A 10,539-nucleotide genomic window follows, 5' to 3' on the forward strand; every position below is an offset into this window, starting at 1 on the left:
TGGCACAGTGGATAGTGGTGGGCCTAGAGTCAGGAAGACTTGAATTCAAATCCTGACTCATACACTTACTAGCTGTATGACCATAGGCAAGATACATAAACTCTTTCTGCCTCAGTTTCTTTAATTGTAAAATGGTTTATAATAATAATTGTAATAATAACCCTTAACTCACAGGTTGCTGTGAGAATCAAATGAATTAATATCTTTAAAGTACTTGGCACCATTCCTGGCCCATAGTGGGTGCTCAATAAATGCATAGTTTTTCTTCCTTCATTTGTAAGGTGATATATTGGGGACAACAGCCTTCTGGTTGGGTGAATGTGTTGAATTAGTTAAATTAGCTTTAGTTGAATACGAGTTCCTCTCATGTGAAGTCTTCAGCACATTTGGGCTGAACCAGGCTTCTGGGTGAAGGATCTCTTCCTAAGAGTGATTCTGGATGCATTTTCTTTTGGAAGATCTTCCCTCCATATGAAAATATGTGTGTATACACATATATATGTATGTATGCATGTGTATATATGAATGTATTTGTATGTATGTGTGTATGGGTATATATTTATGTGTATATATACATATATATATATATGTATATATACTTTGCAGTTATAGTCTGTTATCATAGGGGCCCTAAACATGCCTATTGGCTGCTATTTTTTCATCTTAACAGATTCAGGAGCCTGTTCAGCTCTGATTAAGGTGACAAAGACACAATATGCTGTGTCTCTTTGTACTTATTTTCTTTCCTTTTATACATGTTTAAAAATATAGGGGATTTTTTTAAAAAAGCAAAGAAATTACAAGCAAAAATCTATTTATATTTTGATCAGTTTCTTGACTAAGGAGATCACTGTATGATGGGTTTTGAAGTCAAAGACTACTCTAGTATCACTCAAGAGATGCTAAAGGAATTAAAATATGAAGCACTTTTTTCATAATTGGATAGATAAATATTTAGTTAATAGAGCCTGACAGAAATCAATGTGTTGACAAAAGTAATTATTTCAATATAGAGTAGAAGATCCTGTTCTGTGCAATGAAATGCGAAGCCAGTGATAGATGTTGGGTTTGGGGTCAGGAAGACTAGAGTTCAAACTATTTGAAATTTACTAGCTTTGTGTCCGAGGGCAAGTCACTTACTCTCTATGTGCCTCAGGCAATACCTAAGGACCAAATCTTAGATGATGCCCCACTGGAAGTGCCCCTGTGCTGGGGAAATCAGATCCTCTTTGTATTTCCCTCTGTGTAAGGCTTCACCTGTGTTAAAAATCCAAGCAGGATTTGAAAAGTTTGCACCTTTGAAATGAAAAGAAGAGCAATCTTATTTCATTGAGCATTCAGAGCAAGCTGAAGAGAGCACTTTATATTTCTGATAAGATCTTCTCTCACATCGTCTAAGTGACAGGAACCAGAGACAGTCTCCTTGTGTTTTCAACAAAAACATCAAATCATTCTGAATGAGTCAGTAGGACAGAAAGAAGGAAGGGAGATATTTCTATATCTCCATTCCCGCATTAACCATACCTAAAGGAAAACAAAAGGCTCCCTTTACTGTAGCCATCACCTCTGGGATTCAAGCAAACCTGCAGAATCTGTAGGTCACATGGGCAGAAATAAGTTGCCATCTGCTTCTGCTGGCAGGTGGATGAGAAAACATACAGTCTTTTTCACTAATTACCTACAACAGCATCTAACTCTAAATATTTGGCATGTAGAGTTCCCCTCTCTCTTTCTAAATGAACATGCTTGACAAAGAAGTCCTTATTGTACAGATCTCAGTTTCACGGTTTTCTAAGCAATTTCTTATCGAGGGGTGGGGAGAGGAGTAGAGATACTGTGTTAGGCTGACACCTCTTCAAACATAAATTTTCAATTGCTTTGCTGAAAAGTTATTAATTATATTTCGATATTTTTCCATTCTGTTTTATTAATATGGTTTAACAACATTCTGCTTAAAATCTGAAACTCCTTACTAATACATCCCCAAGAGAAAAGAATATATGCTCTTTTTTTCATACCTATTCATTTATTCCTTCCTTAAATTTGGAGAGGAACTTCCAGAATCTAGTGCAGTTTTTATAAAGTAGACACTTAAACCATTAATCAAATCAACACAACAGATATGTATTATCAAAGTAATAATCCATTTGTAGAGAGTAGTCAGATCATGATAATATTCCACTTGAACTGGAATTAATTTTGTGACCTGAAAATGAGAAAAAATATTATAGTGCTATAGGGCATTAGTATAGGTGAATTTCATTTTATATTCACTGCGTTCCTAAAAAAAAGAGAGAGAGAGAGAGAATTACATTTTTGTCATTACGCAGATCAACTTTCAAATAGGCAACATATTTTGTGAGTTACTATATTCTTTAACACAGTCACAGATAGAATTTTAGCAATTTCCCTTGATAAATCTATTGTTGTTTTATATCAATCATGTCTGATTCCTCATGACCTTATTTGGGGTTTTCTTGGCAAAGATAATAAAGTGGTTTGTCATTTCCTTCTCCAACTCATTTTGCAGATGAGAAAACTGGGGCAGACAGGGTTAAGTGACTTGTGCTGGGTCATACAGCTAATGTCTGAGGTCAGATTTGAACTCGGGAAGATGAGACTTCCTGACTCCAGGGCCGACCTGTTATCTACTGTACCACCTAGCTGCTCTAAGTCTATGCCCAGTTTCAATCTCTGTTAACATCAATAATGTCTTAAAGTAATGTGATGTAAGAAGAGAGCACTTGCCTGTACCAGGGAGCCAGAAAACTTAAATTCAAGTTTTATATACCCAGCTATTGATGTCTTATTGAACCGTGGGCAAGTGACTTTACTTCTCTGGGCTCATTTCCTCATCTTTCAAAAGATGGAGTGGGATGACCTCTTAAGTCTTTCTAGCTTTAATGGATTGTTATTTTAAGCCTTGAAGCTTTTCTGGATATTTCTTCTTATTCAGTTCAGTTCAGTGGAGATGTTGAACTGGTCAGTATGTACATGCATGAGTTATTTTCTCCCTATTCCTTTAATCTTTGGTTCTTTTGGGAAGTGAAAGAGGTGCAGGGATTCACTTTTTCATATCTTTCAGTATTATTATTACAGACACCTAAAACATGAAATAATGCCTTAATGAGGGTATAACCAATTTGATTCAATCAAATATTCATTGAGAATCTATTTTGTATAAAATACTGAGGTTGAAAAAAAGTGAATAAAACAGGGTTCCTGCCCTCAAGAAAGATAGGGAAGCTAATCCATTCCTAATGTAACTAAAACAGAATATGATAAAGATCATTAGAGAGGTACAATGTGCAGTAGGGACTAAAAGATAGGGGTGTTTGCTTCTTACAGGCAAGGTCAGGGAAGGTATCATAGAGGAGGTCTCTCAGGGAGAGTTTATCCTTGAAGGATAAGTGAATGTGGAGGAGGAGAACTTTTTGGGAAGAAATGGTGAATGAGCTTTTAATGGCAAAAAAAAAAAGGCACAAAATCATGAGACATATTCAGACTGTGAATATTCTACTTTTGCTGAAACATAGGGTATACAGGTCAAAGACTGAGAGAGCAAAAAAACAAAAAGGCATATAATCATAGATTTTACAAATGGAATAGATCTCAGGACCAATCCCCTGATTTACAGATGATATAAAGAAGCCCAAAAAGGTTGCCTGACTCATTTAATGCCACATAGGTGGTAAGTAGCAGAATAGGGTTCAAACACAGTTGTTCTAACACCAAATCCAGTGTTCTTTTCACTGTTCCATTAGAGAGTGGTGGGAGATAAGTCTGAAAAAGGTTAGAGCCATGTGTTGAAGTATCTTGATTGTCAAATTAAAGAATTTGGATTTTATGCCATCAGCATTGGGGAACCCTTGAATTTTGTGTTGAAAGAAATTCCATTCCTTTATGTATGGTATTTATACTAACATAATATTATATTTTTGTTTGAAGTAATATTACCATTATGTAGGTCTCTTTCTGCTATACTTGTGCTTTATTGGTACAAATAATTTCCAATTTAAGAGTTAAATTCTGAAAATCATTTGTATTTCAGCATAGGAAAACTCAGAACACTTTTTCTCTACAGTATTTTAAAGGATGATGAGATACCCAAACCAGTTCACAAAATATCCTTTAACCATGCTGTAACTGAATTAGAGAAGTTATAATAATAATGATTTGATTTTGCCTGACATGGTAGGAATCCAAAGAGGAAAGGAATGGGAATTCTCTGAGTATCTGCCCTATACCATTCCCGTTATTTTTGGTTTAGTAAGAAAGTTCAACAAAATTATCTTTCCTTTTCTATAGTCTGTTCTCCTTGAGGGTTGGAAACAAAATTATATCTTCTTCATTCCAAATTATGTGCCAGGTATATTTGTCTTGGTCCCCTGTCCATTTTAGAAGCATAGGCCCTTCTTAAAGTATTCTATAGACACCCATCTTTGAGAACTACAGAAACACATCTGCCCAATTCAGTCACATGGCTCATGGCTCCCTCAGAGTTGTGTGCTCCTTCCAAATAACCAAGAGAAAATGAGGTTTCGATAATTATTTTATTATTAGGAGTATTTTAGTACTATAACTGAAAATAGTCTAATTACATAATTCAAGGAGGGGTTGATGTATACACATGTGCATATATATACACGTGTATACATATACATACATATGTGCGTTTATACATACTCATAGTGGCCCTCGGCTAGCAAAAACCTGGAATCAAAATAGGTGTCCATAAAATAAAGAATGATTAGACAGAATATGGTAGGTGAAAAAATGGGAAATTATTGTCCTGTAAGAAATGAGGAACTCAGAGAAACATGGGAAGCCTTTCAGGTAGGTGATATAAAGTAAGGAAAGTAGAATTATAGGATATATGGTGACTAGAATAACGTGAATGCTAACCGCATTAACAAGCTGCCAAATTCTTAAGAACTGTAATTAACAAACTTAGTCCTAGAGAAAACTGATAATAAAACATGCTTCCTTTCAGGAGAAAAAATGGTGGATGATTGGCATGAAACACCGTATATACTATTATGTACTATCACCCTGTGAATCAACTTACATGCGTTTCTTTGATAGAAGGAATGGTTTAATGTCTCTGTGCTGAAAAAGGAGAGGGCTAGGTGAAGGTGAGATGACTGTGATATAAAAACTCATCTATCAGAGTAGTAAAGATAACAAATATGAAAATTATAAATTTTGGTGAGGCAGGGGAAAGAGGAACAGTGATAGATTGTTCATGTACCTATGTGGATGGATACAACCATTATGAGGCGAAAAAAAGCAATTTGGAATTATACATAAATAATTAGTGACCATTATGTACTCTTTCACTCAGATATATATTCCTGGGCCTTTACTCAAAACAGATCAAAGGAAGAAGAAAAGAGGACTTTTATCTATGTGTGTGTGTGTACACACACATGTACACACACACACACACACACACATTAGCTCTTTTGTGGTTGCTAAAAAGTTGAAAACTGTGGTGGCACCCATCAATTGAAAAATGACTAAGTCATGTTATAGGAATGTGATGGAGGACCATTGTGATGTAAGATATAAAGAAACAGATGATTTCAAAAAGGCATGGAAAGACATATGAAGTGATACAGAGTGAAGTCAGCATAATCATATTATAACATAGATATAAAGATGAATAATGTTGAGGACTTTTGTAAACTGATAAAAATGAAATAAGCAGGGGCAGCTAGGTGGCACAGTGGATAGAGCACTGGCCCTGAAGTCAGGAGGACCTGAGTTCAAATCCGGCCTCAGACCAAACACTTGACATGTACTAGCTGTGTGACCTTGGGCAAGTCACTTAACCCCTATTGCCTCATCCCTGCCCCCAAAAAATAAATAAATAAAAAACAAAAAAAATTAAATAAGCAGAATCAAGATAATACTCTTTACAATTACCACTAGAGTATAAAAATAAACAACTTTGAAAACTATATGAACTATAATCAATACCATGACCATTCATGATTCCAGAGGACTGATGATGAAACATGCTCTCCATGGCACAGAAATAATGGATTTCAGGTACAGAATTTTATGTATGCAGACATAAAAATAATATGTGTATCTACATATGGATACACACATATACATTTGTACACAGTAACTGAGGAAATTGTTTTGTTTTACTATGTATTTTTTTTTGCATGAGGCAATTGGGGTTAAGTGACTTACCCAGGGTCACACAACTAGTAAGTGTCAAATATATGAAGCTGTATTTGAACTCAAGTCCTTCTGACTCTAAGTGGGGGGGCTCCATCTACTGTGCCACCTTGCTGCCCTTTGTTCTGCATATTTTTACAAGCATTTTTTCTTTTCTTTTTTTATCAATGGGTTGAAGATTTGGACAAAGCAAAAATAGATTTCTGCTGATTTTTTAAAAATAGAAGTGTAGAGGATGCTACAAATGTGAAATACTGCCTATCCTATGAGCTCACTGTAGTATTATTATTATTAGTTTTATTTAACTTTTTTACCTTGTTATAAGAGATCTCTCACAATATGGGAGTATCTATAAAAAGACATCAATATTTTTTTTTAATTAAAATAAAAAGGCAACAATATTTTTAAGAGGAAAATTATTTAGCTATTCTGATACCCTCTTCTCTTCAGAAACCTGAGTTGCTATTCTAGAATTCTTTATCTTGCTGACTGTCTCAATGTCTACAACTGTGGTTTTCTACCAAGTAAAGTAAAAGGTAGTGCTCAGTAATTCTTGTCAGTCATTTTATAAATAGTCCCTTTATTTCTATCATCATTTGCTGTTCTGTTCTGAAAAAAAAAAGGAAAAAACAACAACTAGAAAACAAACTTTTGTGCTGGAATTTACACACTATGATACTTAACTGCAGTAGTATTAAAATAACTATGGTCCACATGGGATGGAGGAGGCCCAGGATTTACTGTTCCCAAAATCACCCCTGTGTAGCAGAGCCCATTACCCAACCCAAGACTATAAAGGAGACTGCAATATGGGCACAATGTGCTGGGGAAGTGTCTCAGTAAATAAAGACCTAGTCGACTTTATAGCTTTTGTAATCCTTGTCACTTAATACAGTTTATAAAGATTTGCTTACTAAATTTCGCAAGCCAAAATAAATATTTCTCTCTGTTTCTAGCAGGGATGTTGACACAAGTTTCAAGAAACTGCAGCTGCAGCCTTCCTAGTTCTCCCCCTCCCCATCCCATTATCACAATGCACATTGTTCTGAAACCCTCAGTTCAGCTATAAACAATCCACTCCACCAACAACATGCTTTTGCACTTTTTGAAATGGTGCTTTGAGGCAGATAAATGAAAATCACTATGGCAGGGCGCCAATAAAAATCCTGCAGATTGTAACTTCTCAGGGGCACAGAGTAAGAGGACGCATTATTTTATTTACTTGTGATCCTGAAACTCCATTGCTATCCATACAAGAGCTATTTATTTTTGCTAGAGGTTTGTTCTCGTCTCAGACAACACTTTCAAACGGTAACAGCTCTCAAGCCATAGCCCATGCTTGCTGATTTAGAAGTCTAGTATCCCTTCCTTTGTCATGTGCCAACTAGATAATCACAGCTAAGATGGTCAAGTTTCAGGCATATTAAAAATGCTTTTGTGTCCCACAGACTCAATAATGCATTGAGTCCATGAAGCTGAAAAGGCACTAGGCTCAATTAGGTCTCGTACGGGTTTATTTGCCCTGAGAGCTTTTATTTTATTAGCTGGTAATAAAATTTAATTTACCCTTCTTTTCTTAACTGAGTACATCTCTCAGGGCCCTGACATTATGACCTTTTGTGTAATTAGGATTCCTGATAAACTTTAAGCAGACCTGCTAAATAGAATGCCAGTGATAAGCAAAAGCTGAGCCATTATATAATGAAAAATCAGAGATTCTTAAGTAGAAACCTTCAGGTTCAGGTTAGTTTCTATCATTAACACTTCCATTTTCAGGTTAATTTTCTATAAGTGTATTTTACTTCAGTACACACTCATTAAAGGTTCAAATATTTGGCATCTGTCTGAAAAATAATCCAAGTACAAAGTGTTGCTGACCATTTGGTTCTTAATATTTAGACTCAGAAGGCAAATACACTCTTTTTTCACAAATTAATTATTTTATTAGGTTTGGAAAACATGTCATATAACCTCCATTCTCAGGCCCCCACCCCCTCCATCCAAAGCACAGCTGTTATTCAATATGATCATCAATATAAGTGATTGCTTTCACAGACTGAGAAGAAAATCAAATCAAAAATAAAAAAGTCAAAGATAGCTTAATAAAGAAATAAAGAAGCTTCTTTTACCTTAAGAAAAAGAAAATGGCAGGTAAATTCTGTTTCTTTCATGTTCATCTTGTTGCTTTGTTATATTTTTATTGCCTAAAATATGGAGGGTATTCATATCAAAACGGTTTATAAATTTTATCATCTACAATTTATTAGCCATTTATTTTAGTAACTAATACAACTAGGAAATAACTTAATGTTTTATAACATAGCTAAATGCATTTAAATTAAATATTATGAAATATGCCCCTGGAACATATTTTTCTTGAGTCTCATACTTCTTTATTCCCCTTTATGTAAAGTTTTGAAATAAAAATCTTCCTGGGTTTTAATTTTGAGTTCTTCAGAGCTTTTTACCAGGATGTTTTTATTCAGGCTGTTTACCAAAGAAAATTGAATATACAGGGAGGGTTAAGCTACAAACCTAGAATTGCATGAAGATACATATCAATAAAGGTTTTTTTGTTATTTACTTTGCTGGAAGGCTTCCAAGAGCAAACTTAGTTCAGCTTCATTGTGTACTTGACATTAATCAATCAATCAGCTCACATTTATTTAGTGCCTATAGTTAACCAGGGACTGTACAAGTCCCTCCCTTCAAGGAGCTCAAGGAACCCCAAGAACAGCATTATCCAGAGAGGTAAGAACGTAAAGTCTGAATAAGCTATTGATTTAAAAGTTGATTTCTAAACCAACCATAATATTGGTTGGGTGATTATGTAAACTGACTGTTAAAATTGATTACTAGGTAATATTCAAGGTTTGCCTATGAATTGTTGTGATCAGTTACTTTAACCATGAAAATATATTTTATATTTAGCCATGAAAATATATTTTATATTTAGCCATGAAAATATATTTTATTATATCTGTTCAAATTTTTCTGTGTTTTCATGACATTGTTCTGTGGTGGTTCTCTTCCCAACCTGTCAGAATGATCCTTGGTAGGTCCCCTTTGCAAGATCATTAGCTATGTTCCTCATACTATTCATGAGTGTGTCACAGTGCACTGTCCTAGGATCCTTTGTTTATTCTCTCTCTCTCTGGCTCTGTCTCTTTATGTCTCTCTATGTCTCTGTCTCTGTCTCTGTGTGTGGATGTCTCTGTCTCTATCTCTGTCTCTCTGTCTCTCATCTCATGTCATGTCCTGTCATCATCTTTGTGGACTTACTTTGCAGATGACAATTGTTTCTCTCCAGTTGCCTTTTGGCTTCCCTAGCTTCCTTCTAATCCCAGATAAAATCCCACCATCTAAAAGAAGCTTTTCCCAATCCCCTTTGAATGCTAATGACTTTTGCCTATTGATTATCTCAAATTTATCATATATATATATATACATACACACATATACATATATATTATTTGTATATAGTTGTTTATATACTGTCTCTCTCCTTGGAGAGTGAGCTCCTTGACAACTGGGGCACTTTTGCCTTTTTTTGTATTCCCAGTTCTTAGCACAGTGACTGGCACATAATAGTTGTTTATTGGACACATGTCCATAGGATCATAGAGCCTGAATTCAAAGAGTCTTTAGAGACCAACTAGTCCAGTCCTTTTTTTTTTTTTTTTAACAGTTGAGGAAACAGGCCCAGAGAAATGAAGTGATTTGCCCTAGGTTACACAGGTAGTAAGGGTCAGGATATGAACCCATTTCTTCTGATTCTAAAGCTAGTGTTCAATTCACTGTACCATAAGCACTTCAAACTCAAGATGTCCAGAACAGAACCCTTTTTATTTTCCCCTAAACACAAATCAGCTTGTAACTTTTCATTTTTTTTCTAGGCAGCCAAGTTTGCAAACTTCAATTAATTCTTAAATCTTCACTCTCAAATACCTCACAAGTCTTATCATAAGACCTACGTCTTCATCATCTCTTAATCTGTTGTTTTCTCTCTATTCACACAACTATTCTGCTGAAGGACTCATCACCCTTCATCTGAACTATTGCAATAACCCATTTGGCCTCCCTGACTCTAGGCTCTTCCCTCTGCAATCCACCTTCCTCATAGTGGCCAACTCCTAAAACATAGGATATACTATGTCACTCCTCCTAGACAAGAAGCTATAGGAACTCCTGTTGTCTTTGGAATAAAATATACACTCCTCTGCTTGTCATTCAAAACCATTTACAATCCTAGTTCCAACCAGTCTTTCCAGACCCATTATACATTGCTCCCTCATGGACTCTATACTCTAGTCAAATGACCCACTTACTGTTCCTCCTATATGCCAT

Source organism: Vombatus ursinus, unplaced genomic scaffold, assembly GCF_900497805.2.
Source record: "Vombatus ursinus unplaced genomic scaffold, bare-nosed wombat genome assembly UNPS02014779.1, whole genome shotgun sequence".
NCBI lineage: Eukaryota > Metazoa > Chordata > Mammalia > Diprotodontia > Vombatidae > Vombatus > Vombatus ursinus.